This window comes from Chiloscyllium punctatum, chromosome 36 (assembly GCF_047496795.1).
Source record: "Chiloscyllium punctatum isolate Juve2018m chromosome 36, sChiPun1.3, whole genome shotgun sequence".
Lineage (NCBI taxonomy): Eukaryota > Metazoa > Chordata > Chondrichthyes > Orectolobiformes > Hemiscylliidae > Chiloscyllium > Chiloscyllium punctatum.
The window spans coordinates 73,343,712-73,371,536 of NC_092774.1; the positions used below are offsets into that span (position 1 = coordinate 73,343,712).

The 27,825-nt window shown below is 46.6% G+C and overlaps 1 long non-coding RNA gene and 2 other non-coding genes across 3 annotated transcripts; 1 reads left to right on the forward strand and 2 right to left on the reverse strand.

Annotated features, from left to right (window-relative positions):
- Positions 1-559: 559 nt before the first annotated feature.
- On the reverse strand, positions 560-18,254 carry LOC140460684 (uncharacterized). The gene is made up of 3 exons (XR_011954281.1): positions 17,984-18,254; positions 11,733-11,837; positions 560-2,032 (listed from the first exon to the last, which is right to left on the reverse strand). It is a non-coding gene; the product is annotated as an uncharacterized lncRNA (long non-coding RNA).
- Positions 18,255-22,299: 4,045 nt separating this feature from the next.
- On the forward strand, positions 22,300-22,371 carry trnaw-cca (transfer RNA tryptophan (anticodon CCA)). The gene has a single exon. It is a non-coding gene; the product is annotated as a tRNA-Trp (tRNA).
- Positions 22,372-27,144: 4,773 nt separating this feature from the next.
- trnae-uuc (transfer RNA glutamic acid (anticodon UUC)) lies at positions 27,145-27,216 on the reverse strand. Its single transcript has one exon. It is a non-coding gene; the product is annotated as a tRNA-Glu (tRNA).
- Positions 27,217-27,825: the final 609 nt, after the last annotated feature.

A 27,825-nucleotide genomic window follows, 5' to 3' on the forward strand; every position in this document is an offset into this window, starting at 1 on the left:
CTCTCTCTCTCTCTCTCTCTCTCTCTCTCACACACACACACACACACACACATACACACACACACACACACAGACGTACTCACACGGTCATGTGGACCGTCTCTGATCGACAGGCTCTCTCTCAGAAACACATTGATAAACCCCTCACACTAACATTCATGCACACACCTTCTCACACAATTATACTCCATCACATGCACACTTTACCCAGCTTGCACACACACACACACACACACACACGCAGACGCTCTGTCTCATGAATGCACTCACACATAGAAGCCTTTGGGGTGAATTGCATTTGCAGGATTATATGTTTGGAAATAGAAAAAGTCTGACTCAAGACTGGGATACAGAACGACTCTAACCTCACAGCTCTCATGCGTTATCTGAACTCAGGTGTCACCTCCCTTTATAAAACATTAAGTTACCTGGAGAATGTTACTAAAAATAAGTTCTAGGATTTACAGATTAATGAACTGAAATCTGCAACCCATTTTAAAAGATGAAAGACTTCACAGGTTTCTTCAATGTATCATTTATGTTGCATGACACTATAATCTTTTGCTATATATTCTGTGTCTTACCATTCTACTCAACAGCTACCTGATGAAGGAACAGCGCTCCAAAACCTAGTGCTTCCAAATAAACCTGTTGGACTCTACCCTGGTGTTTGTGTCATTTTAAAACTTTGTTTCAAGTGAATACAGCCCGCACCTCCCACTGTTGCCAGTAAACCATGCAATGTCAATGAAACAATAAAGCTGCAGCTAAAAAATTTACAATTTCGAACAATACCATCTACTCATTCACTGTTCCTTCTGAGACACGACATTGGAAACTCGGTCCTGGTGGCTGAAAGAAATGAGAAGCTGTTGGATTTCCCAGCTTTCAATGAGAGTTTAAGCCTGACGGTAATTTCAGGTAACCTTTACTGCGACCCAACTTTGTTGCAGCTTCAGATCTCCACATCACAAGGCGTACAAATAGTAGCTTTTCTTATATAAACGCACCTGAAGCTCAAAGTGCACACCCTCAGCCCCACTCCTCCCACCACACTTTCTTTATTATTGGTCAGTTGAATTGTCGATTTGTAACTGGATCCTTCGTACAGCCGGGTAAAGCATGCAGCTGGGACGACTGAGTGAATCCTTTCTGACAACGGTAATTTCCATCACTGAAAAGGACATGAGTGAATCAGGTGGGTTTTTGCCCTCTGAAAACGGTTTCATCCTTAGATTCTGAAGTCCAGATGACTGAGCGAATCCCAATTCTGCCTTCTGCCGCGACGGGATTCGAACCTGAGAGTCCCCAGAGCTGGGTTGTTCGCAGCGCTCGGCCATCGCTCCTTCCATCCCCCCTGCAATGGCACGTGAACGCGCTGGTGCCTCCGCAGGTGGGAGGAGGAGCAGGTGAATCCCTTCCGGCACTGACAGCAGGTGAATGGCCTCTCTCCGGTGTGGACCCACTGGTGGGGCAGCAGTGCAGCTGACTGAGTGAACCCCCTTCCGTACATGGGGCACGTGAATGGCTTCTCTCACTTGTGGACCCACTCGTGCGTCTCCAGATGGCTGATCCGACTGAAGCCCTTCCTGCACACCGAGCAGGTGAATGGCCTCTCCCCGCTGTGAATACGTCTGTGGGTTTCCAACACGGATGGGGAAGGGAATCCTTTCCCTCAGTCCCCACATTTCCACAGTTTCCCCATTGGGGGAGCTTTCCTTGTGTTGGTCTGGGTTTGATATTACAATCAGAACGGGGACATAGTCTATCCCCACCGTCAGGGATGAGACTTTGATTCCCCCAAGCTGAGTAAATGGTGTGAAGCACTTTTCACAGTCAGCGCACTGAATCTCCCTCACTCTCTGTCTCAGTATTCTTCCTGTCTCAACAGTGTCCAAAATCTCTCAAGCAAATAAAAGTAACCATGTCTTCTTGATTGGAATGGCTGCTGATATTCAAGTCCCAATGAATCAAGAGGCTCTGTCAGAAGTTGATGTATCATTTGTTTTCAGATTTCTTTCGGCACGTCTTCCTGCAAAAAAAATCACAAAATAAGTGATCATTGGCAGTACACTTAAACGAACATAACATAGGTGGCAGTTCCTGTAGTGTGCCAGATGCCTGCTGATCACATAATACCCAGCACACAGAAACCTGAAATCCCTCATGCAGCCAGATAGGCTTAGGTGTGTTTAGAGGAAAACTTCATTCAAATCTAATCTGATATTAAACTAAATCCGTGTACATATATATATCAATATGCCAATCCTTTCAATGTGGCTCAGTTCCAAGAGAAACTACACTTTTCATCGTGAACATGAGGAAAAAAGCAATCATTTTCCAGGGTGCAAACTGCATGCGTGCCAAACTGAGGGAATACACAAGGAAAATAAGTAAAAGAGAGATAGAAAGTATTTGAGCACCTTTGCAGAATCTGCTCCATCTCTGGATTCTCTCCAGTTGCTCCAAGTAAACCTCCCTGGGGGTCAGGCAGCCCTGCATCGGGAAGCACTGGGATGGTCAACTACGACCAGTTTACATGGAGAACACATCTCCACATTAAACAGCCTCGAGGCAAACTTCCCTTCCTTCCACTTAAAGTTCAAGACCTCTCAAAGCGAAATTCCCCAGGTAAGTTTGGAAGAATTTCTTCCAGGTGTTCACTAATCATTTCTATGAGCACTTTGTTAAAGTTTGAATATTGAGAGTTTTGAAAATTAGTGATTCTGAGCGAAATCATAGTTCGAAAAACAGAATGTGGGAATTTAGACAGAGTTTATTTTTGCACATCGACGATATGTCTGCACAACAACAAATGACACGACAGCAGAGAAGATCCTTTGACGTCATTCTCAAACGTGCCTGACACACACCAGATGAAAAGCTAAATACTTCTCTGGAAAAACTGCCGAGCAATGCAGGAGAATGGCACAAATCGTGCTTATTGGGATCATAACCCAAAAGAGAGACCATTCTCTCCTATTCATTCAACGTCGTCTTTAGCAGCTTTCCCGTATAACGGCGCTCTGTTCTGCACCTTGCCTTCACATCCGCTTCCCAAAAAAGCTTCGACATAAATATTTCACCATGATATACTGGTCCAATGTGCACAGTTGAGATGAAAACCTCTGAGGGGTCTCCTGTTCTCTGTATCCTATGTTGAGGAGGGCAATGCTTGTCACTGGCCACTCGGGTGTCAGAGAAAAGTTTCGAAACAGTGGAGGGAGCCCGGTTCCTGGGGACGGGACAAACAGCAGCAGGGAGACAGAATGAGAAGCAGCTGTTCTGGAAACTCTTCGTCACTTGCAATTCTTCGAGCAATGTCAAATGTATTTCACACTAAGCAAGTCTCAGCTAGCTCAAGAGGTGTGAGGTGAGGAAATAGCCCCACCATCCTCTGCTATTGTTCAATGCCTCCTTGAGCGACTTTCATTTGTGATGGTCCTCTGTTCAGCATCTTGCCTTCAAACGACTTCCTGAGTGTCTAAATATCTCTCACGGCGCTCTGTTCTTTTCCTTGCCATGTCGTTTGCTTCCCAAAACTTCGGGTGTCTGAGCTCAATATCAATACACAAGGTTTGGCTTGTTGGTCTAGGGGCATGATGCTCAGGTAGATTCTTTAACTGTGCAGACTTATGCGCGGTCCTAGATTCAACTCCCAAAAAAGGCTGCGTCTCATAACTTGATTTGTGCAAAAATGCCCCATTAATTTTCTCAAAAAGCACCTTTGTGAAACGAGGTTGGGCTGCCAGGAATACGAATGGGGCAGAAAACAGGGAAGTGAAATGGTTGGAGACAGCGTTGAATAGGTTGACGTGAGTGGTGCAGTGTTTGAGGGATGTCAGCGATGAGGGTCGATTGGAAATTTGGGACAGATCTCTTCGGAGGACAGAAGTTTGAAATCTGGCCCAATTGAAGCTTTTCAAGTTATGCGAAGTCTAGACAGTCAAAGTAATGTAGTCAAAATGTTCCCACGCCTGAAAGGATCGGCAACGATTCGGCAGAGTTTTAAAGTCATGAGGAAAAGAACCAAAAGTGACATTAGGAAGAATGCTTTCGTACAGGGAGTGGTTGGGGTCAGTAAATCCCTAACTGACACTGACAAAGAGGCAGATTCATTCGACGTAAACGGGAATTCGGTGATCATGTTTAAAGTAACAATGTGTAGAATTACATGGAGAAGGCAAGAGAATGATACGAATAGAGACCCACGTTTACTTCCTGTGTCGACCCAGCAGAGCGAAGGTGGGCCGCATGGCGACTATTTAGAGTGAACTGACAAGAGAATGTGGGAAGTTAGAAAAAGTTTATATTTACACAGCCTCCATACGTCTGCGCAACACTATAAAAGACGACAGCAGTGAAGATCTTTGACATCAGTCTCGAACGTGCATGCCACGCGCCAGACGAAAGGCTGAAGGGACCTGTGGAGGGGACGTTGTGCGTAGGAGCAGAGTGGCGCAGCGGGAGCGTGCTGGACCCATAACCCAGAGGTCGATGGATCGAAACCATCCTCTGCTATTGTTCAATGCCTCCTTGAGCGACTTTCATTTGTGATGGTCCTCTGTTCAGCATCTTGCCTTCAAACGACTTCCTGCGTGTCTAAATATCTCTCACGGCGCTCTGTTCTTTTCCTTTGCTTCCCAAAACATCGGGTGTCTGAGCTCAATATCAATACACAAGTCAAATTTACACAGTTGCGCTGGCACCCTTGTGGAGCTCTGAGTTGTCTTGTCCTGTTCTCTTTCGCTGTGGCCTGATCTCGTGTGAAAACTCTTCTATCAGATGGCAATGAACCTGTGAATTTGAAACACATGACTTGCTGTTTTAGTCCATTTCCTGTAGTAAAGAAACCAACGTCCGTGTTATAAATGACTTTCTGCAGGATTGCTGTGTCAAGACAAATTCTGAACACCAAGCAGGCTGCACAAAAATGCACTCATATCAATTTACCTGAGGGAAGAGTCTCCGGTGTCCATTTCTCTCTGTCCCGACAGCACAGCATCTTTCTGTCTCTCCATTAACAGGACCTTTGGATCAAGTTCAAAGTTGCCCATTTCCTACGCATGACTGTACCTGACTTCTCCTGCCTCACGTAATAGTGTGAGAGAGCAGAAGAGTGAATGGGCTCTGCCTTCCACCAGCACAGCTTGTAAGTAGAAACAAAATGGTTCAATTATCCGCTAATGGAGAGAGCCCGGTCCCTGGGGACGGGACAAACAGCAGCGTCCTGGGAGCAGGGAGACAGATTGCGAAGCAGATGTTCTTGAAACTCTTCCCTGCTTGCAATTCTGGGAGCAATGTACAATGAATTTCGTATTGAGCAAGTCTCAGCTGTTTCAGGAACTGGGTGCACCCATGGCTGGTGGCTCGTTAGTCTGGAATGTGATTCTAGCTTTGGGTCTTCGAGCATATGCAGCCGTGTGAGAGCTCCCGGGTTCCGATCCCAGGCGAGCCATCGTTCCTTAAATTGACATGAACAAAAATGCCCGATCAATTTTGTCAATTAAAGCCGCTTCGTTAAATAAGATCGGACTGCCTGAATTAGGGACGGCGCAGAGCTGCCATTGCAGTGAACACGGCGAAGGGAAAAACGTGTTGAAAGTGAGAACAAGCATTGCAGATTTTTCGCCCGCGCAATCCGAGTCTGAATGAATCCTCCACCTGTATTACGCTCAATTCTGAGGGTGATACTTCAGGAAGCGGGGATGTGAAGTAATTGCTGACGGCGCTGAACAGGTTAACGTGAGTGGAGCCGTCCTGAGGAATGTCAGCAATGAAGGGAGATTGGAAAGTTTGGGGCAGCTCTCTTTGGTGAACAGAGGGCTGAAAGCTGGTATGATTGAAGGTTTCCACGTCGTAAGGGTTTTAGACAGAGGAAATAATGCAGTGAAAATCCTCCCAGGCCTGAAAGGATCGAGAACGATTTGGCAGAGATTTAAAGTCATCAGGAAAATAAGTAAAAGTGACATTAGGAAGACCGTTTTCGCACAGGGAGTGGGGTCAGTAAGTCGCTGTCGGACAGTGACAAAGAGGCAGATTCAATGGACACAAAAGGGAATTCGGTGGGCATGTTCAATGTAACAATGTGCAGATTTCCAGGGAGAAGGCGACAGAATGAGACTCTTATTTACAAATTGTGTTGAACCAGCAGAGCTAAGGTGGGCTGCATGGCCTCAGTCTGCGCTGTCACACATTTTGTGATTCTGAGTGAAATCGGAGTTGGACCAAAAGAACGTAGGAAATTTGACAATGGATATATTCTGCCCAACAGGATACTCCATCACAGCAATGAAGGTGTTTTGACATCATTCTCGAAGGTACATGACACAATGCAGATTCAAAACGGAGTATTCCTTTGAATCACTGAGTAATTTGTTTACAGTTATTCAGTTGAGGTGAGCGGAGTTGCGCATTGGGAACCACTCCAGTTGATAGGTCGAAGCAGTTTTCTCCTGTGTGATAGTCCCACCAGCACTCCAATTTGCTGTGCTTCCAGTCAGTAGATGCAGATTCCTATCCCATACTGATACACGGCCACGATGACCCAGCTGTGGTGTCAAGCTGGCGAATGTCTGAGTGCTCTTCTCCTGTTCTCTGTCTGGCTGCTATGATCCGAATCATCAAACCTCTCTTCTCCGAGATAGGAATAAACTGGTGAAGGTGAAACACATCAGTTGCGGTGTGTCCCATACGCAGGAGGCCCTGCAGTAATTCTCCACGCTGTTTCACACAGCAGCATCCTCTCGGTGAATTACGCTTGGCAAAAAAATCGATTGAACCAAATCAGTGTCCGCCACTGGATTTTACTGACACCGTTTATAAAATTCAGGCTCACTGTTAATGTGGGGAGAGGCCGTCAGACTAGGGTTTCCACTCCTTCTGATGAATAAAGATAATTTTAACTGTGTCCAGTGAGAGGAAAGGATTTGATGTTGGTGGGAAATATTTCTATCTGAACTCGCTGTCACTCTCCTGAAAGATTGAAATATCAAGACGGGAGTCTTTGGATTATGCAGTAAGAACACTGGTATTACGGTATTCACACCGCGTTGTTACCAACTGAACGAAGCAGCTGCCCAGAGAGAAACGACTGCCTTTAAACCTCGTGATGACCTGGGGGGAAGACGAGCATTTTGCACAACCATGACGGCAGTGAGTCTGACGTGATTCGAACACGCAACCACCTAATCTGGAGTCCGATATGGTACCTTTGCGCTACAAGCTCACAGATGCCACTGGCCCTCTATTCATACTTAAGGGAAGTGATCGCACTGCAATGATTTTACATTATGAGTAACAACAGAGATCAATAGTTCATGTCTGTTCTGTCTCTCACCCCTCTCCTTCTGTCTCCCGAAACAATTGCCAACTCTACCTCAATAAAAAGTTGAAAGAACTGTGGATGCTGTATATCAGAAACAAAAAAGACAGGAGTTGCCGGTGACCCTTCCACAGAACTGATTGTAATTGGGAAAACGTTGGTTTATATGCAGGAGATATTGTGGGAGGAAGGCGGATGCAGTAAATGATAGATCAGGACAGACCCCAAAGCGAGGGAAGAATTGTTGGACAGGAAAGGGAGTTGATAACGATCCGTGTGGGAGGGTGAATGGTGACTGTTCGTGGCTCAGAATACATAGTGTGCAATGACAGACTGTGTGATAACAAGTCTTGGTGGGTGTGGAAGGGACGAGGATACTATGGATTTCAGGCCCTAGAATTATTGAATTCGATATTGGGACCGGAGGATGTATGGTCCCCAAGTGAAATATTCGGTGTTCTTCGTTCTGCTGGTGCTGAGCTTCACTGGACACTGCAGTAAACCGTAGACAGAGATGATGGCCAGGGAACAGGATGGGGTGTGGAATTGTCAGGCAACTGGAAGCTCAGGGTCTTTTTGCGGGCAGAACGTAGATGTTCTGTGCAGCAGTCACCCAGTTTATGTTTCGTATTCGCCATTGTAGATGAGGCCACATTATGAGCAGCAAATGCAGTAGACTGGGTTGTGGGAAGTGCGGGTAAAGTGCTGCTTCACCTGGAAGGTAAGTTTGGCCCTTGGATAGTGAGGACGGAGCAGGTAAATGGGCTAGTGTCACACATTCGGCAGTTGCAAGGTAAAGTGCCGTTGGACTATTGGGGTGGGAATGGGGTTAGGGTTGATGGGAATGAAGGAAGAGTTGACCCAAGTTATAACTTCTGCCCATTTACTTATCCGCCAAATAGAGAATTTTTTTAAGTGTGCACAAGGAAATTTTCTAATTCACAATGAGGATGTACATACTGGCGAGGGTGCAAAACCTAAGGGCCAGCAACCATAATTCTATTAACATTAGAATAGTGATTGAAAATAATATATCAGATCTAAAAGTTGAAGTTCTAAATTGGAGGACGACTCAGGTATTAGGCAAGATCTTTCAAAAGCTGATTGGTGGCAGTTGTTTGCAGGTTAAAGGATTGCTGGAAAATGGGAAGCCTTCAAATATGAGATAACAAGAGTCCAGACACAGTATATTCCTGTTAGGGTGAAAGGAAAGGCTGGTCGGTGTAGGGCATGCTGGATGACCAGAGAAATTGAGATTTTGGTAAAGATAACGAAGGATTCATACGTCCGTGATCGACAGAGATCGAGTGACTCCTTAGAGAATAAAGACAGTACAGCATACTTAAGAGAGAAATCATGAGGGCTAAAAGGGGACATGAGATAGGTTTGGCAAACAGAGTTAAGGATAACCCAAAGGGTTTTTATAAATACGTTAAGGAATAAAGTATAACAAGGGAGAGAATAGCGCCCCTCAAAGATCAGCAAGGCGGCCTTTGTGTGGAGCTGCAGTAGACCGAGTGGGGCGGGGGAGGGGTGGGGGGGGGAGGGGATACTCATCGGATATTTTGCAACAGTGTTTACTGTGGAGAAAGGCATGGAAGATATAGAATGTGAGAAAGTAGATGGTGACATGTTGAAAAAAATGTCCATATTACAGATGAGAAATTGCTGGATATCTTGAAATTCATAGAAGTGGATAAATCCCAAGGACCTGATCAGGAGGACCCTAGAACTCTGTGGGAAACTGGGGAAGTGATTGCTGGGCCTCTCACTGAGATATTTGTATCATCAATAGTCACAGGTGAGGTGCCGGAAGGCTAGAGGGTGACTAACGTGGTGCCACTATTTAAGAAATGTGGTAAGGAAAAGCCAGGGAACTATAGACCAGTGAGACAGTCATCCGTGACGGACAAGTTTTTGGAGATTATCCTGAGAGATAGGATTTACATGTATTTGGAAAGTCAAGAATTGATTAAGGATAGTCAGCATGGCTTTATGCTTGGGAAATCATGTCTCACGAACATGATTGAGTTTTTTGAAGAAGTACAAAGTGGATTGATGAGGGCAGAGCGATGGACGTGATTTATATGGACTTCAGGAAGGCATTCATCAAGGTTCCACATGGGAGACTGGTGAGCAAGGTTTAATCTCATGGAATGCAGGGACAACTAGCCATTTGGATACAGAAATGGCTAGAAGGCAGAAGACAGAGGGTGGTGATGGAGGGTTGCTTTTCAGACTGAAGGCCTGTGACCAATGGTGTACCACAAGGATCGATGCTGGGTGCGCTAGTTTTTGTCATTTATATAAATGATTTGTATGTAAACGGAGGAGGTATAGTTAGTCCGTTTGTAGATGACACCAAAATTGGACGTGTTGTGGACAGCAAAGAAGGTTACCTCAGATTTCAACGGAACGTAGATCAGATGGGCCAATGGGCTGAGAAGTGGCAGATGGAGGCTAATATAGATAAATATGAAGTGCTGCATTTTGGAAAAACAAATCAGAGCAGGACTTTTACACTTAATGGGAAGTTCCTTGGACGTGTTGCTGAGCAAAGAGACCTTGGAGTTCAGGTTGATAGTTCCTTAAAAGTAAAGACGCAGGCAGATTGGATAGTAAACAAGGTGTTTGGTATGCTTTCCTTTGTTGGTCAGAGCATCGAAGATAGATGTTGGGAGCTCATGTTGCCACTGTACAGAACATTGGTCAGGCCATGTTTGGAATATTGCATGTAATTTTGGTCTGCTTCCTATCGGAAAGATGTTGTGAAACTAGAAAAGGTGCAGAAAAGATTTACAAGGGTGTTGCCAGGGTTGGAGGGTTGAGCTATAGGGCTAGGCTGAATCGACTGTTTTCTCTGGAGCGTCGGAGGCTAAGGGGTAACCTTATAGAGGTTTGTAAAATCATGAGGGATATGGATATGGCAAACAGACAAGTTCTTTTCCCTGGGATGGGGGAGTCCAGAACGAGAGGGCATAGTTTTAGGGAGGGGAGGGGGAAGATATAGAATGTACTTAAGGGGCAACCTTTTCCCGCAGAGGGTGATGCACGTACGGCATGAGCTGCTGGAGTAAGTGATGGAGGCTGGATAATTACAGCATTTAAAATGGATCTGGATGTGTATATGAATAGGAAGGTTTCATGGGGATTTGGGCCAAGTGCTGGCATATGGGACTAGATTAGGTTAGGATATCTGGGCTGCATGGACGAGTTGGACCGAAGGGTCTGTTTCCGTGCTGTACATCTGTGTCACTCTGTGAGACTCCATGGGATTGTTTCAGAGAAAGTGAGGACTTCAGATGCTGGAGATCTGAGCTGAAAATGTGTTGCTGGAAAAGCGCAGCAGGTCAGGCAGCATCCAAGGAGCAGGAGAATCCACGTTTCTGGCATGAGCCCTTCTTCTGGTAGTTTTAGCTATAAACTATAAACATTCCCTTAGTTAAATATTGTGAAGTGTGAAGCCATTGTTTTAGTCCCCATGTTCGACCTGAGCTCCCCCCTACCCCATCTCAGTAACTCTGTTGACAGCCTTCATGTCACATTAAAAACTAGGATCGATAGATTCGTGATCAGTCGGGGGATGAACAGTTACAGGAAAAGGGCAGGAAAGTGCAAGTGGAGAATGTCAGATCAGCCACAATCCTATCGAATGGCGAAGCAGGCTCAAGGGGTTGAATGGCATTTTCCTCTTCCTATTTCTTATGGTTCCTGAGCCCTTACCTCTGAAACAGGGTCCTGGCTTCAGTGTGTGCCATTACTGAGAGTGCTGATGTTCCCTTGTGTAATATCAACAACTTCGCAGCTGCTGAAACCTCTTGCTCCTTTGTTACCTCTAAACACAATATGCCAATGTGTCCAGGGGAGGTGATGGCCGAATTTATTATCACCAGACTATTCACCCAGGTAATGTTCTGGGGACCTGGGTTCAAAACCTATCACGGCAGATGGTGGAATCTGAATTCAATATAAATCTGGAATTAAGAGTCTAATGACGAAACTGTTGGGGTTTGTTGTAAAAACGTATCTGGTTTCCTGCTGTCCGAACCTGATCTGATCTGACCTACCTGTGATTTCAGATCCACTGTCAGCTGGTTGAATCTTCACTGCCCTTTCAGTCAATTCTTAAAGCTCACCTTTTTTTAACTATGATGTTGCCAGAATGATTTATAGACGGCATAGGCTGGGACTTTTTTTCACTGGAGTGTGGGAGGTTGAGGGTGGAGGTTATGGAGGTTTATGAAGTCATGAGGGACAAAGATAAGGTGAATAAACAGTGTCTTTTCCTGAAGGGTAGGGGAGTTCAAAGTCTGGGAGTATATTTTTAAGATGACAGGGTGAAGATTTAAAAAGGACGGAGGGGGGCAACGTTTTTTACATTGGTTCAGAAGGCATTCAGCACACTTACCTTAATTGTTCACACCATTGAATAAAGGAGCTGGGACATCATTCAGATGTTGTACAAGATGTTGGTGAGGCCACTTTCAGAGTACCGAGAACGCTTCTGGTGGCCCTGTAATGGGAAGAATACTATTAGAGAGGGTTCGGTAAAGACTTACCAGGATGTTACCAAGACTGGAGGGTTTGAGTTATAAGGAGAGGCTGAGACTCTTTTCATTGGAGCACAGGAGGTTGAGGGGTGACCTCATTGAATTTATAAAACCATGAGGGGTGTAGGTAAGATGAACACCAAAAATAGCGAGGGGTACGCGCGTGGTTATGTCGAGCGAAGGTGGGGAGGAGGGGGAAGAAAATGTGACATTCGGACACTTTAGATCCGTCAGGAACAGCATCTCCATAGATCATACTGCGCATGTTCGCCGGTTCAGCAAAATCCGCGCGTGCTCTTCACTGTCTGCAGATCCTTCTTCAAATGGACCAATGGGAAGCCAGGGAGGGCCGCAAGGAGCCTGGTCCTCCTGCCAATCAGAGCTCCCCAATTGTCTGAAAGCGGAAGGTAGACCATGAGCTTCTGAAGCTGCTCCTCTCACTCCGACTGAAGATCGAGCTTCATCTCAGACTGCAACTTCCTTCCTCTATCCACCATTTGTGAGTACAGCACTCTCTTTTCTTATCCTCTTTTCCATTTCATTTTTTTCATTCTGGAGTTCAATTGTTGACTTGCAGCAACTGAAAAGAAAGCGTGTGATTCCAGGAAGGGGACAGAGTCGGGAAACGTTAGTCCAGGGTCTGTGTCTCAATTGGCAAACGCACAGCAAATGCAGTCCCACAGTGTGAAGTTATAGCCTCTTATGAAAAACTAACTGCTGAAAGGAGGTGCGTTGTTGAAATGGTGATATATTGGGATGTGGAGAAAGTGAGGACAACAGATGCTGGAGATCAGAGTCGAAAAGTGTGGAACTGGAAAAGCACAGCAGGTCAGACAGCATCCGAAGAGCAGGAGAATCGACGTTTCAGGCATGAGCCCTTCATCAGGAATGCTGTGTGGATATACAAAGGGGCCTCAGTGTCCTTCCACACAATTTACTGCCAGTTGTCAAACGGGTGCAGCAAACAATCAGTAAAGCAAGTGGTATATTAGCGAGAGTAATTGAGTTCAGAAGTCTTCCTGCAGTTAGGGGGTCATTGAATATATTCAAGGCTGAGTTCATCTGATTTTAGAACAACAATGAAGTGGATGTTTATGGGGGAAGGCAAGTAAAATGATTAAGACCAGTTATAGAGTCAGTTATAGAACAGTTATAGAGTCAGACAGCAGAGAAACAGACCCTTCAGCCCAACTAGTCCATGCTGACTATATTCACAAACTAAACTAGTCCCACCTGCCTGTGTTTGGCCATATTCCTCTGAACCTTTCCTGTTCATGTACTTATCCAAATGTCTTTTAAACGTTGTTTCTCAACCTGCATCCACCATTTCCTCTGGACATTCATTCCACACAAACCATTCGCTGATATAAATAAAAGGTGCACCTCGTGTGTTTTTAAAATCTTTCTCCTCTCCCTTTAATTTGCTCTCTAATCTTGAAACGACACATGCCGTTCACCTTATCTATGCCCCTCATGGTTTTGTCAATCTCTATAAAGAGAACAAAGAACCTTACAGCACAGGAACAGGCCTTTCAGCCCTCCAAGGCTATTCTGATCGAGATCCTCGATTTAAACCTGCTGCCTGTTTTCTAAGGATCTGTATCCCTTTGCTCTCTGCCCATTCATGTACCTGTCTGGATACATCTTAAAAATGATGCTATCGATTCCCACCCCTACCACCGGCGATGCATTTGGGCCCCCCACCACCCTCTACGTAAAGAACTTTCCATGTTTATCTCCCTCAAACCTTTCCCCTCTTACTTTGAACTCATGACCCCTAGTAATTAAGTCTCCCACTCTGGGAAAAGATATTCTTCCTGTCGACCCCTGTCTACACCTCTCATAGTTTTATAGGTCTCAATCAAGTCTCCTCCCCCGCTCCCCTCAACCTCTCCTCATAGCTAGCACTCTCCATAACAGGCAACATCCTGGTGAACCTCCTCTGCACCCTCTCCAAAGCATCCACATCCTTTTGGAAATCTGGCGACTGGAATTGTACGCTGTATTCCAAATGCGATCGAACCAAAATCTTATAACTTTAACTTGACCTGCCAACTCTTTTACTCAATCCGTCTGATGATGGAACGCGTGTTGTATGCTGCCTTGACCACTCTACTGACATGCGTTGCTACCTTCAGAGAACAATAGACCTGAACACCCAGACCTCTCTGTACATCAATTTCCCCCAGGACCTTTGTGTATAGTTCGCTCTTGAATTGCATCTTCCAAAATGCATCACCTCACGTGTGTCTGGATTGAACTCCATCTGCCATTTCTCTTCCCAACTCTCCAATCTATATTCTGCTGTATCATCTGACAGTCCCCTTCACTATCTGATATTCCATCAATCTGAATGTCATCTGCAAACATGCTAATGAGGGACCCGACACCTTCACCTTTCAACCTCCTTTGCTCCAGTGAAAAAAGTCCCAGCCTACCCTTCAATAGGTGTGAATTCTGTCTGCGTCCCAATGTCGAGTCAGTTTGACATTTTTGATCGAAAAGCTCTGCATTTAAATTACGTTCTTGAGAAAGTTACTGAAAACAGGTTCTGGGATTAACATACCAAAGAACAGAACCCCATTCTAAAAGATGGAAGATTTAATCTAAATTGTTTAATGTATCACATCTCCATGAACTGGACTCCGTTGACTATAAATTCTGTGATCATGACCTTCGTCTCCACAACCGCCTGAAAGAACAGCACTCTGAAAGTTAGTGCTTCCAAACAAACCATGTTATGGCAGCAGCGGGAAGTGTGGGCTGTATTCACTAGGAACAATTAAGCAGTTAGATACCACACGTTCAAGAAGGAAGGATGTATAACATGACCTTCCAACTCCTATACTCAATGCCCTGAACAATGAAGCAAACCAATTGCCTTCATCATTATTCTCTCCACGTGAGACTCCACTTTCAAGGAACTATGGACCTGCACTCCAAGGTCTCTTTATTCTGCAAAACTCCCCTTAACTGTGTCAGTCCTGCCTGGATTGCTTGACCAAAATGTAAACCTCTGATTTCTCTAAATTAAACTCCAACTGCAACTCCTCGGCTCATCTACCGATCCCATAAAGTCTAATTAATAGTGAACTCTCTTTCCTCTCTCATTCCCTTGAAGCCGAAAATCTCCACCCCACATTCACTCTCTCCATTTTCACTTCGCTAAAAGTGGAAGAATGGGATTGAGAAACTGATCAACCACAATTGAATGGAATGAGCAGACCTGGTGGCCTAATTTCTTCCTTTGTCTTGTGGACTCTTGCTGTCGTGGACACTCTGTGAGAATTGGTAGCAGCATTGAACAGATCATGACAGGATATGGATCTACCTACATCTAGGTGGATAGGCTGGGACTTTTTCACTGGAGCATAGGAGGTGAAGAGGTGACCTTATAGAGGTTTATAAAATCATGAGGGGACTGAGGAGGTGAACGACGGATGTCCTTCCCCTGGGGTAGGGATTTCAAGATTAGGGAGCAAATTTTGAAGGTGAGAGGAGAAAGAGATTTTAAAAAGACTTGAAGGGCACAATTTTTTGTGGACTGAATGTCTAGAGGAAGTGGTGGACGCAGGTACAGTTACAAGGTTTAAAAGACATTTGGATAAATACATGAATAGGAAATGTTCAGGGTTATGGGCCAAAACACAGGCAGGCGGGACTGGTTTAGTTTGAGAACAGTCAACATGGACTAGTTGGACTGAAGGGTCTGTTTCTGTGCTGTCTGACTTTGGTACTGTTCTATACTTGTCTTAAAACCACTTTCTTGCCTTCCCCATAAACATTCACATAAAAATCAGATGAACTCAGCCTTGAATATATTCAATGACCCCCTAACTGTAGGAAGACATTCCCACTTCCGATCGGAATTCCTCTTGCTAATACACCACTTGTCTTGCTCATTGCCTGCTGCACCTGTCTGACAACTGGCACAGAAGGACACTGATGCCCCTCTGAACATCCACGCATCATTCCTGATGAAGGGCTTGTGCCCAAAACTTCGACTGTCCTACTGCTCAGATGCTGCTTGACCTGCTGTGCTTTTCCAGCACCACACTTTTTGACTCTAATCTCCAGTCCTCACTTTCTCCATATCCCAATATATCACCAGTTAAACAATACACCTTTCTGTCTATTTTCACAGCAAAGGCTGTAACTTTACATTGGGGTACTGTATTTACCATGTGTTTGCCAACTGTGGTCTTCCCTCCATCGGGGCGACTGAGCTTAAACTTGGGGAACGGTTTGCCAAGTATCATAGCCACGTCTGCAAAGGCCGACCTGACCTCCCAGTCACCGCCCATTTTAATTCGCCTTCCCACTCCCTTTCTGACATGACCATCTTTAGCTTCCTCCATTGCCACAATGAACCAAACCGCAAATTGGAGGAACACCTCATCTTCCGCCTGAACAGTCCACAGCCCGGAGGATTCAACATTGAATTTTCCAATTTCAAATAACCTGCCTACCCATCCCCCAACTCCCTTCCCAGCCTGCCACCAACTAGATTCCTTCCTCCCATTCACCAACCAGGTCGTACGCTCTACCTGTCTCCACCTTTCCCCACTTCATCACCCTGCCCCCCGCACACCCTTGTTCTGCAGTTCTCCCTGTGCCCACCCCCCCCACCCCAGTCCTTAACAAGGGTTACACCCGAAATGTCGACTTCACCTCCTGATACTGCCTGGCTTGCTGCGTTCTTCCAATCTCCTGTCTGTCTATTTTGCCAATTGAGACACAGGCCTGGACCAACCTTTCCAGAGTCTGTCTCCTCCCTGGATTCACTACCATTCCTTTCAGTTGCTCCAAGTCAACAATTGAACCCCAGAATGAGATGTAAATGGAAAAGGGGTTGAGAAGAGAGTGCCATACTCACAGATGTTGGACAGAGGAAGGAAGTTGTAGTCTGGGGTGAAGTTCAATCTTCATTCAGAGAGAAGAGCAGGAGCTTCAGAAGCTCATGGCCAACCTTCCGCGTTCACTGCTAGGGGAGATCTGAATGGCAGGAGGACAAGTCTCCGTCCGGTCCTCCAGTGCTCCTTATTTGTCCATCAAAAGTAGGTCTCACCCTTTTTCTGCTGACAGTGAGGAACATGCCCAATGTTTTGGTGACGCCGGCAAACATGCGCCATGTGTGTTGACACTGAGGAGTGTGCACAATATGCTCTGTGGCGATGCTGGTGTTCTTGACAGATTTTAGGTGTACAAATGCTAATCAGAGAACAAAAAGGGTAGAGCCATATCTTTTCCCCCTATGTGGCTCGATATTTTATAGCTTTTGCATTTGTCTGGCTGCTCAATGTTTTTATGTCTTTTACCCAGTGTTGGGGTAAAATTCAGAACTAGAGGGCATAGATTTAGGGTGAAAGCAGAAAGATACAAAAGGTATTTTAAGGGGCAACTTTTCCATACAGAGCATGGGGTGGTGCATGTTTGGAATGATCCCCCTTTTCCATTTACATTTCATTCTGGGGTTCAATTGTTGACTTGGAGCAACTGAAAGGAATGGGAGTGAATCCAGGGAGGAGACAGACACTGGAAAAGTTGTACCATGCCTGTATCTCAATTGGCGAAGTGGTGGAGACTGGTACAATTACAGCATTTAAAAGGCATCTGAATAGGAAGGATTTAGATGGATGTGAGCCAAGTGCTGGCAAATGGGACGAGATTAATTTTGGATATCTGGTCAGCATGGATGGGGAGGTCCAAAAAGGTCTGTTTCTATGCTGTATATCTCCATATCTAAATAATAAAGAATATACTTTCACAAATAACTAACTATATCCATGTTGATAAGGCTTAGTACACCACATACTTTACTAGCCATTCTCAACAGGTCCTGCCCCTTCAATAACTGAGGAACATATACATGCTGGTGCATAATCTCCTTCACTAGTATTTACACACTACCCTCAGCAATTGCACAATGTAACATTACAAGGATTAAACAAACACTGAGGGGAAACAGCACAAGGATTAAACAAACAGTGAGGGGGTAAACAGCACAAGCCCCAGTAAAAGCAGATAGAAAGTGAGTGTAAAATGTCACTATGACAAGACAGGCCCCACATTCCTTCCCCTCCGTCCCCCCCCCCCCAACCTGCCTCACCTTTCACCTCCCGGGCCCAGTACCTTCCAGGTGGCCCCAGAGTTGACACAGGAGCCTCCCCACGACCAGTAGAACTCCACCACCCAGGCGGCCGACGGGTTCCCAAACAGGCCCTTAACCCCATCCGCCTCCAGAATGGTCACCGGCTCCTACCTGCTGTACAGCCGGGCGGTGTGGCCGTGACACAGCAGCTGCACCAGGAAGGCGGCGGTGCCCAGTGACGGGTGTCTGCCCCGGGCCGCACGGCGCCATTTTCCTAATGGCCGCCCCTTCCCCGCTCGAGCGACTTCTCCTCCCAACAGCCTTCACCCCCGCGTGACGTCAGCTCAGGGGGATGGGCGGGGCCTGGGAAAGCCTCACCGTCACCAAGTAACAGCCACCTCGCGCTACAACTGCTCATTCACAAAAACAAACTCTCCTGTCTCGCTCTGCAGCTGCAGGGGGGACACTGCCACGTTCCGAGGAGCCCTGTCTACATTGGGAAAGCTCACGGCTCAATTTAAACAGATATTCCGACATCTAACGGAACAGCGTCATATCTAAAGGGGGAAATCTGCATTTTAAACGGACGTGGACATTTTAATGGGTATTTCTGCAAATAAAGAGGTTTAAATGGACGAGATTACATTTCAAACGGGTGTGGGCACATTCAAAGGGATATCTTAATATGTAAAGTGACGCAGTTATATCTAAGTGAATCTACCATTGGTGGGTCCACATGGGGGAGATGTCGTTCAGTTGCCCGAAGTGCTGGAAGGCCTTCAGGAATTCCTCAGCCCTGAAGTACCAGTCCGTTCACACCGGGGAGAAGACGTTCTCCTGCCCGAGTGTGGGAAGTGCTTTACCTGCCCCTCCACACTGCTGAAGCAACAGCTAGTCCACACGGGTGGGGGAGGGGGAGGCCATTCTGCTGCCCTGAGTGCGGGAAGGCCTTCAGCAATTCCTCCACCCTGCTGAAGCACCAGTGTGTCCACACTGGGGAGAGACCCTTCAGCTGGCCCGAGTGTGGGAAGAGGTTCATATTTTCCTGCAACTTGCGGAAGCACCAGCGGGGGCACCAACGCTCCCAGCAATCAGATCCCACCAGTGACGCTGCCTTCGGTCACCCCCCCGGACTGAATCTGCTGACAGTTCTGACAGTGGGTGCAGTGGGAGAGTAGTTGGGCTGTTATTGTTTTCTGCTGGAATGCAATTGCCCCCCCTACACCCCACAAACCCAACCCCATGGTAGCTCAGGGTTAGCACTGCTGCCTCATGGCACCAGGAACTCAGGAATAATTCCACCCTTGGGGGTCTGTGTGCAATTTATGAAGGGTAGGAAAATGGATCTGAGTTGGTTAGTCTTCGGAAGATCAGTGCAGATGTGTTCGGCTGAAGGACCTGTTTTTCCACATTGTAGGAGTTCTACGATCCTATGAGCTTTGCTTTCAGTGGACACTGCTGCTCATTGAGCCCGGGACTGCACATTGCCAATGAAATGATCCAGAGAAACCTAAGACCGCAAGACCATCAGAGCAGATGTTAGACCAATGGGCCGGACGAGTCTACTCTGCCATTAGTTAGAGACAAAAGTAGTGCAGATGAGATTAGCTACAGTGTGGAAACAGGCCATTCATCCCAACAAGTCCACATCGACCCTCCGAAGAGTAACCCATCCAGACCCATTTCCCTCTGACTAATGTACCTAACTCTATGGGCAATTAAGCATGGCCCATCCACATGACCTGCACATCTTTGGTTTATGGAAGAAAACAGGATCATCAAGAGAAAACCCACGCAGACACTGGGAGAATGTGCAAACTCCTCACAGACAACCACCCAAGGCTGGAATCAAACCTGGTTCCCTGGCGCTGTGAGGCTGCAGGTGTAACCACTGAGTCACTACATATTGCAATCCGAGGTAGGCAAGCAGGAGGTTGGGAGCCAGCAAGCCAGGCAGCACCAGGGTGTGGAGTAGTCAGCGTTTTGGGTATTAACCCTTCTTCATGACTGAAACGTTGACTTCTCTGTGAGAAACGATTTACCGAAATGTTGCTGGGGGTTGGAGGATTTGAGCTACAGGAGAGTCTGAATAGGCTGGGGCTGTTTTCACTGGAGCATCGGAGGCAGCGGAGTGATCTAATTGAGGTTACAAAATCATGAGGGGCATGGACAGGGTAATAGACAAGGTCTTTTCCCTGGGATGGGGGAGTCCAGAACTCGAGGGCATAGGTTTAGGGTAAGAGGCGAAATATATAAAAAGGGACAAGTTCTTCATGCAGAGGGTGGTACATATATGAAATGAGCTGCCAGAGTATATGGGTCACGTGTTATCAAATGGGAGTAGATTAATTTAGGATATCAGGTCAGCATGGACAAGTTGGACCGAAGGGTCTGTTTCCATGCTGTACGTGTCTCTGACTACTAGTCCTGATGTAAGTTTAAAATAGAGTCCAAGTAACTTTGAATAGTTCAATCTTGTTGAGCTCACCTCCTGAAAAGTTTCAGATGAATCCCTCTGAGCGATACTGTTTAAACATGCTGAGTTGGACAAAGTATCCCATCAAGTTCAACACAAACCCAGAGTTGAAGAAGTCAGAAGTCAGAACACCAAGGGGACCAAAACTGATCACAATATTCCAGGTACGGCCTCATCAACGTCCTGTATAACTACAACATAACTTGCCAACATTTATACTCAATTCCCTAACCAATGAAGGTCAGTGTGCTGAAACCTCTCTTCACTGCCTTGTGTACCGATGTTGTCAGAGATATAGGACCAACATTAAACTGATACACAATCCAGCTGCTGAGAGCCCAGAAGCAGAGTAATGCTGCGTGAGTGTGCTAGGCTTTAGATTTTGACACCACCTCCCCACACTTCTGGAGACCTCAGGTCTGTAGCTTACCTTCTTATCCTTGAGGGTTTTCCACCTGTTTGAAAAAGCCTGTCCTGAAATTAACCCCTTTACGCCAAGGCCTTCCTTCTACAGGCAGAATTAATTGTCCTTTTGTCACACAGTTATTAAACACCATTATCTCATCTGTCCAAAGGAACAGCTCATTGTTTTGCCTCCTCCTGCCCAGCGATAGTTAATGTTTGTTATTTGTGAACTCCCTGGTAGCAGTTTCTCATTGGCCCTTTCGTTTCTTGGTCCAGAAAGAGTTATTGCTGACTCATGAAGTTATCAAAGTTCTGGAGTTTACAGGACCACACCACATTCCTCTCTGCCTCCCCCAGGAATAACGATTGCTCCTGAGATACTCACAGTTCCTGACGTTCCTTGATATCCCCAAATACAATCCATATGTCAGGAAATCACTGGTGCTGCCCTGACATAGATAGTCACTGTTGGAACAGAAGATTATGGGGAGAAAATGCAGAAATCCGAAATGCAAAGAGACTTGGGAGTTCAAGTCCAGGATTTTCTCAAAGTAAACTTGCAGGTTGAATTGCACTTACCCCTGCAAGTGCCGAATGTGTGACACCAGCCCATTTACCTATTCCCTCCTCGCTATCCAAGGGGCCAAACTTACCTTCCAGGTGAAGTGGCACTTTACCTGCACTACCCACAACCCAGTCTACTGCATTTGCTGCTCACAATATGGGGTCATCTACATTGGGGAAAACGAACCGTAAACTGGGTGACTGCTGCACAGAACATCTACGTTCTGCCTGCAAATAAGACCCTGAGCTTCCAGTTGCCTGCCAATTCCACACCCCACCCTGTTCCCTGTCCAACATCTCTGTCTCAGGTTTGCTGTTGTGTTCCAGCGAAGCTCAGCACCAGCAGAACGAAGAGCCCCGAATATTACACTTGGGGACATTGTATCCCTCCGGTCCCAATATCGAATTCAATAATTCTAGGACCTGAACTCCATGGTATCCTCGTCCCTGCCGCACACGCCAAGCCTTGTTATCACATAGTCTGTCATTACGCGCTACTTAACCACGAACAGTGTCCATTAACAGTTATTCACCCTCCCCCCCCACCCCGCCACTCCACGCAGATCGTTATCAACTCCTTTTTCTGTCCAACCGTTCTTCCTTCGGTTTGGGCTCTGTCCTGTTCTCCGCCTTCCTCCCACAATATCTCCTGCATATAAACCGACATTTTCCCAATCACCATCTGTTCCGTGGAAGGGTCACCGGCAACTCCTGTTTTTTGTTCCTGATATACAGCATCCGCAGTTCTTTCAGATTTTTATTGAGAGAGAGTTGGCAATTGTTTATAGAGACAGAAAGAGAAGGGGTCGAAACAGAACAGACATGAACATAAAATCATTGTAGTGCGATCACTTCCCTTAAGTATGAATAGAGCGCACTAGCCATCCGTGAGCTTGTGGCGCAACGGTAGCGCGTCTGACTCCAGATCAGAAGGTTGCGTGTTCAAATCACGTCAGGCTCACTACAATCAACGTCTAACATTTCAAATAAAGGAAGGAGGACGTTCCCTCCGAATATCGGTTGTATTGAAAGTTCTTTGCGGAAACTTTCGATCACACGTGAAGCTTTGCTGTCAATTTGATTTGATTTGGGGAGGTCGTGTGCCCATTGTTTGGGTAAATGCTCAGCTCCCCGCAATGTGAGAAGTCGAACAGTGAACTGCTCTTTTTGTTAAAAACCACAAGTTCTTGATTTATTTTCACAACTTACTGGTATTCACACCTGCACATTCAATGTCAAACTCTGACATCAGAAATTAAATTATAGCATTAATTTTGCCTTGAAATATTCGAACAAACAAATTAATAGCACACAGTGAATCGCAAGTCTGATTAATCTGAAATTAAATTTGACCAAAAAAATATAAAATCAAGATGGGAGATAAGAAATGGGGGAAGGGCAGAAGGCAAGAAATGCAGCATCATAGAAAGTGCTCCCCCAGAGTGTGCATTTTACCAACTACCACTGCTAAATATAAACACTCTGATATGATCCTTCGGTTTTAATGTAAACCATAGCCCCATACAGTAGGTACCATTTAAATGAGTTAAAAATACAAGCATTGAGCAAATCCAGCTTCCAGCCTTACCCCCCCCCCCCCCCCCCCCCTCGCTTCTTGGAGCTTGGACCTTGGACCTTCCTCTAGCGCCAGGGGGTTCCTGGGCTCCAGCGGCCACGTCTCCACTGAAGAAGCTTTGGGAAGCAGATGCAAAGGCAAGATGCAGAACAGAGAACCTTTGTATATGAAAGCAGCTTACAGAGACATTGAGCAATAGAATCACATGGTTTTTACCCATCGACCTCTGGGTTATCTACCCAGCACACTCACGCAGCAATTCTCTACTTCTGTGCTCCCAGTAGCTGGATCGTGGATCAGTTTAAAGTAGGTCCTATATCTCTGATTACATCGGTACACAAGACAGTGAAGAAAGGTTTCAGCACACTGGTCTTCATCAGTTAGGGAATTGAGTACAGATGTTGGGAAGTTATGTTGTAGTTATACAGGACGTTGATGAGGCCGCACCTGGAATATTGTGATCAGTTTTGGTCCCCTTGGTGTTCTGACTTCTGACTTCTTCAACTCTGGGTTTGTGTTGAACTTGATGGGATACTTTGTCCAACTCAGCATGTTTAAACAGTATCTCTCAGAGGGATTCATCTGAAACTTTTCAGGAGGTGAGCACAACAAGATTGAACTATTCAAAGTTACTTGGACTCTATTTTAAACTTACATCAGGACCAGTAGTCAGAGACACGTACAGCATGGAAACAGACCCTTCGGTCCAACTTGTCCATGCTGACCTGATATCCTAAATTAATCTACTCCCATTTGACAGCACCTGACCCATATACTCTGGCAGCTCATTTCATATATATGCCACCCTCTGCATGAAGAAGTTGTCCCTTTAATTTGTTTCGCCTCTTACCCTAAACTTATGCCCTCTAGTTCTGGACTCCCCCACCCCAAGGAAAGGACATTGTCTATTACACTGTCCATGCCCTTCATGATTTTATAACCGCTATTAGGTCACTTCTCTGCCTCCGATGCTCCAGTGAAAACAACCCCACGCTATTCAGCCTCTCCCTGCAGCTCAAACCCTCCAACCCCCAGCAACATTCATGTAAATCTTTTCTCATAGATAAGTCACTCTTTCAGTCATGAAGAAGGGTTAATACCCAAAACGCTGACTACTCCACATCCTGGTGCTGCCTGGCTTGCTGTATTCTCCCAACCCCCGGCTTGCCAACTTCGGGTTGCAATATGTAGTGGCTCAGTGTTTACCACTGCAGCCTCACAGTGCTGGGGACCCAGATTTGATTCCAGCCTTGGGTGGCTGTCTGTGAGGAATTTGCACTTTCCCCGAATGTCTGAGTGAGTTTTCTCTGGGTGGTCCTGTTTTCTTCCATAAAGCAAAGATATGCAGGTCATGTGGATGGGCCATGCTTAATTGCCCATAGAGTTAGGTACATTAGTCAGAGGGAAATGGGTCTGGATGGGTTACACTTCGGAGGGTCGGTGTGGACTTGTTGGGACAAATGGCCTGTTTCCACACTGTAGCTAATCTCATCCAATACTTTTGTTACTAACGAATGGCCGAGTAGGCCAAACTTCTTCTCCGATGGTCTTGCGGTCTTAGGTTTCTCTGGATCATTTCATTGGCAATGTGCAGTCCCGGGCTCAATGAGCAACAGTGTCCACTGAAGGCAAAGCTCATAGAATCATAGAACCCCCACAATGTGGAAACAGGTCCTTCAGCCGAACACATCTGCACAGATCTTCCGAAAACTAATCCACTCAGATCCATTTTCCTACCCTCCATAACTTGCACACAGACCCCCAAGGGTGGAATTATTCCTGGATTCCTGGTACCATGAGACAGCAGTGCTAACCCTGAGCCACCATGGAGTTGTGATTGTGGGGTGTCGGGAAGGCAATTGCAGTCCAGCAGAAGACCAGAACAGCCCACCTACTCTCCCACTGCACCCACTGTCAGAACTGGCAGGAGGTTCAGACCTGGGAGTTGACTGAAGGCATCATCACTGGTAGGATCTGATTGCTGGAAGAGTTGGTGCCCCCGCTGGTGCTTCCGCAGGTTGCAGGAAAACATGAACCTCTTCCCACACTCGGGCCAGCTGGAGGGCATCTCCCAGGTGTGGGCACATTGCTGCTTCAGTAGGGCAGAGGAATTGCTGAAGGCCTTCCCACACTTAGGGCAGCAGAATGGCCTCCCCTCCTCCGCCACTGTCCCCTCCCCCCCCCAACACCCCCGTGTGGTCCAGCTGGTGATTCAGCAGTGTGGAGGAGCAGGTAAAGACCTTCCCACATTCGGGGCAGGAGAACGGCTTCTCCCCGGTGTGGATGGACTGGTGCCTCAGCAGGGCAGAGGGATTGCTGAAGGCCTTCCTGCACATAGGGCAACTGAACGACCTCTCTACCATTTGGACACACTAATGGGCCAATACGTCGGAGGAAAGAGCAATGCCCCTTCTACAGTTGGGGCAGAAGAACGGCCTCTCAGTGTGGACCCACCGGTGTCTCAACAGGTGGGAAGACCTGCTGAAGGCCATCTCGCTCTTGGGGCCGGAGAACAGCCTTCCCCGGTGTGGACCAACTGGTCCGTCAGCAGGGCAGAGGAATCACTGAAGGCCTTCCCACACTCAGGGCAGCAGAAGGGCCTCTTTCCCTCTGTGGACCCATTGGTGCTTCAGAACCCTTTCAAATTTCACAATATCCTTCTGAGTGGAGGGACACCAGAATTGCACACAATGTTCTAAAAGTGGTCTCACCAATGTCCTGTACAGCCACAACATAACTTCCCAACTCCAATTCAGGCAGCATCCAAGCAGCTTCGAAATCGACGTTTCGGGCAAAAGCCCTTCGTCAGGAATAAAGGCAGTGAGCCTGAAGCATGGAGAGATAAGCTTATCTCTCCATGCTTCAGGCTCACTGCCTTTATTCCTGACGAAGGGCTTTTGCCTGAAACGTCGATTTCAAAGCTACTTGGATGCTGCCTGAACTGCTGTGCTCTTCCAGCACCACTAATCCAGAATCTGTTTTCCAGCATCTGCAGTCATTGTTTTTACCTTCCCAACTCCAATACTCAGTCAGAGGATTGGGAACGCTTTCAAAACCCACAAAAAACAAACAGGAAAGAATGGAGGGACAAACCGAATTTTTGAGAGTGAGCTTGGAAGCATCACTGAGAAATCGGCGGAATGGGTTTATTGGGGACGCGTTCTCCTTAAATACACTATATACGTATTTCTCTTGTGGTCTTCGTAGTTTCTCTGTGCTGCAGTGTGTAGTGGCTCGTTGAAATAATGTCCTGATGCAGCTTCGTTTGTGGGTGTTGGGATGGTTGCTTCTGTGGTTAAGTATTTGGTTTGTGTGTGTTGTTTTTCTGTCGATGCTAGTTTGAAGTTCCCCATTGACTGTTCGCTCTACTGTGACATCGAAGAATGCAGTTTATTGTTGTTCTCCTCTTTTTCAAACCAGGAGCCCCCCTCAGGCCATAGTCTCACTACTTGGAACACCAATATACAGACTAGTCAAAGGCCTCCACTGAGGACTAAAACACCAAGTCGAAGATTCATGCCACTCCATTTACTCCATCCAAGAATTCCTGAACACCAAAGACACGAAGATAGAAGAGGATGGAATAATGTTGTCCTTTGACATAACAGCCCTGTTCACATCCATTAACATCAACGTGGCCAAAGAAAACTGAAGACACTACTCGAAGAACTAAAGACAAAAACACAGAACCAACTTCAGCAGCAAAGATAGCACTGTCAACCTCGTGGAACTGTGCCTTACCACCCACTTCATATTCAGTAACAAGCCCGACAAACAAATCAACGAAACGCCCATGAAACACTTCTGTCATCAAAAAATGAAACAAATTAGAGGAAACCTACAACGCCATCAACAATCTCCTTCCTGGCATAAAATTCACAAAAGAGGAGAACAACAACAAAGTGCCATTTCTAGATGTCACAGTAGAGCGAACAGTCAATGATAAATTCAAAACAGCCTCTGCAGGAAAGCAACACACGCGAACCAAGTACTTAGCTACAGAAGTAATCACCCCTACACATACAAACAAATCTGAAAGAAGGCACTATTTCAACGAACCACAACACAGTGCAGTACCCAGTGACTCCGAAGACCAATAAGTAACTCTCCAGCGCATTTAAGGAGAATGGGCAGTCAAAAAAATACACTGCAAGTTGCTTTCCTGACCGGGAATCGATCCCGGGCCGCAGCGGTGAAAGCGCCGAATCCTAACCACTAGACCACCAGGGAGACGGCAGTGAAGTTTGACAGCTCTACTGAAAATTGCTTCCCTGCCGGAAATCGAACCCGGGTCACGGCAGTTCGAAGGCTTCCACCAAAGTTGTTTCTTGTATCCATTGCTCCCGAAGCGGTCTCCTCTACATTGGGGAGACTGGAGCCCCGTCGCAGAGTCAAGTCACAACGTTTGAGGGAGCATCTCCAGGACACCCGCAATAATCAACCCCATCGCCCTGTGGCCCAACATTTCAACCTCCCCTCCCACTCTGCCAGGGACATGCATGTCCTGGGCCTCCTCCATCGCTGCTCCCTCCCCACCCGATGTCTGGGGGAAGAACGCCCCAACTTCTGCCTCGGATACATTCATCCCCAGAGCAACAATGTGGTCTGCACCAGTTTCCTCATTTCCCCTCCCCCCCCACCTTACCTGAGTTCCAACCTTCCAGCTGAGCGCTGTCCTCAGGACCTGTCAATCTCCCTTCCCACCTATCCGCTCCACCCTCCTCTCTGACCTGTCACCTCCGTCCCCACCCCCATTCACCTATTGTACTCTTTGCTACCTTTGGCCCAGCACCCCCCAATTTATCTCTCTACCCTGGAAGCGTCCTGCCTCTATTCCTG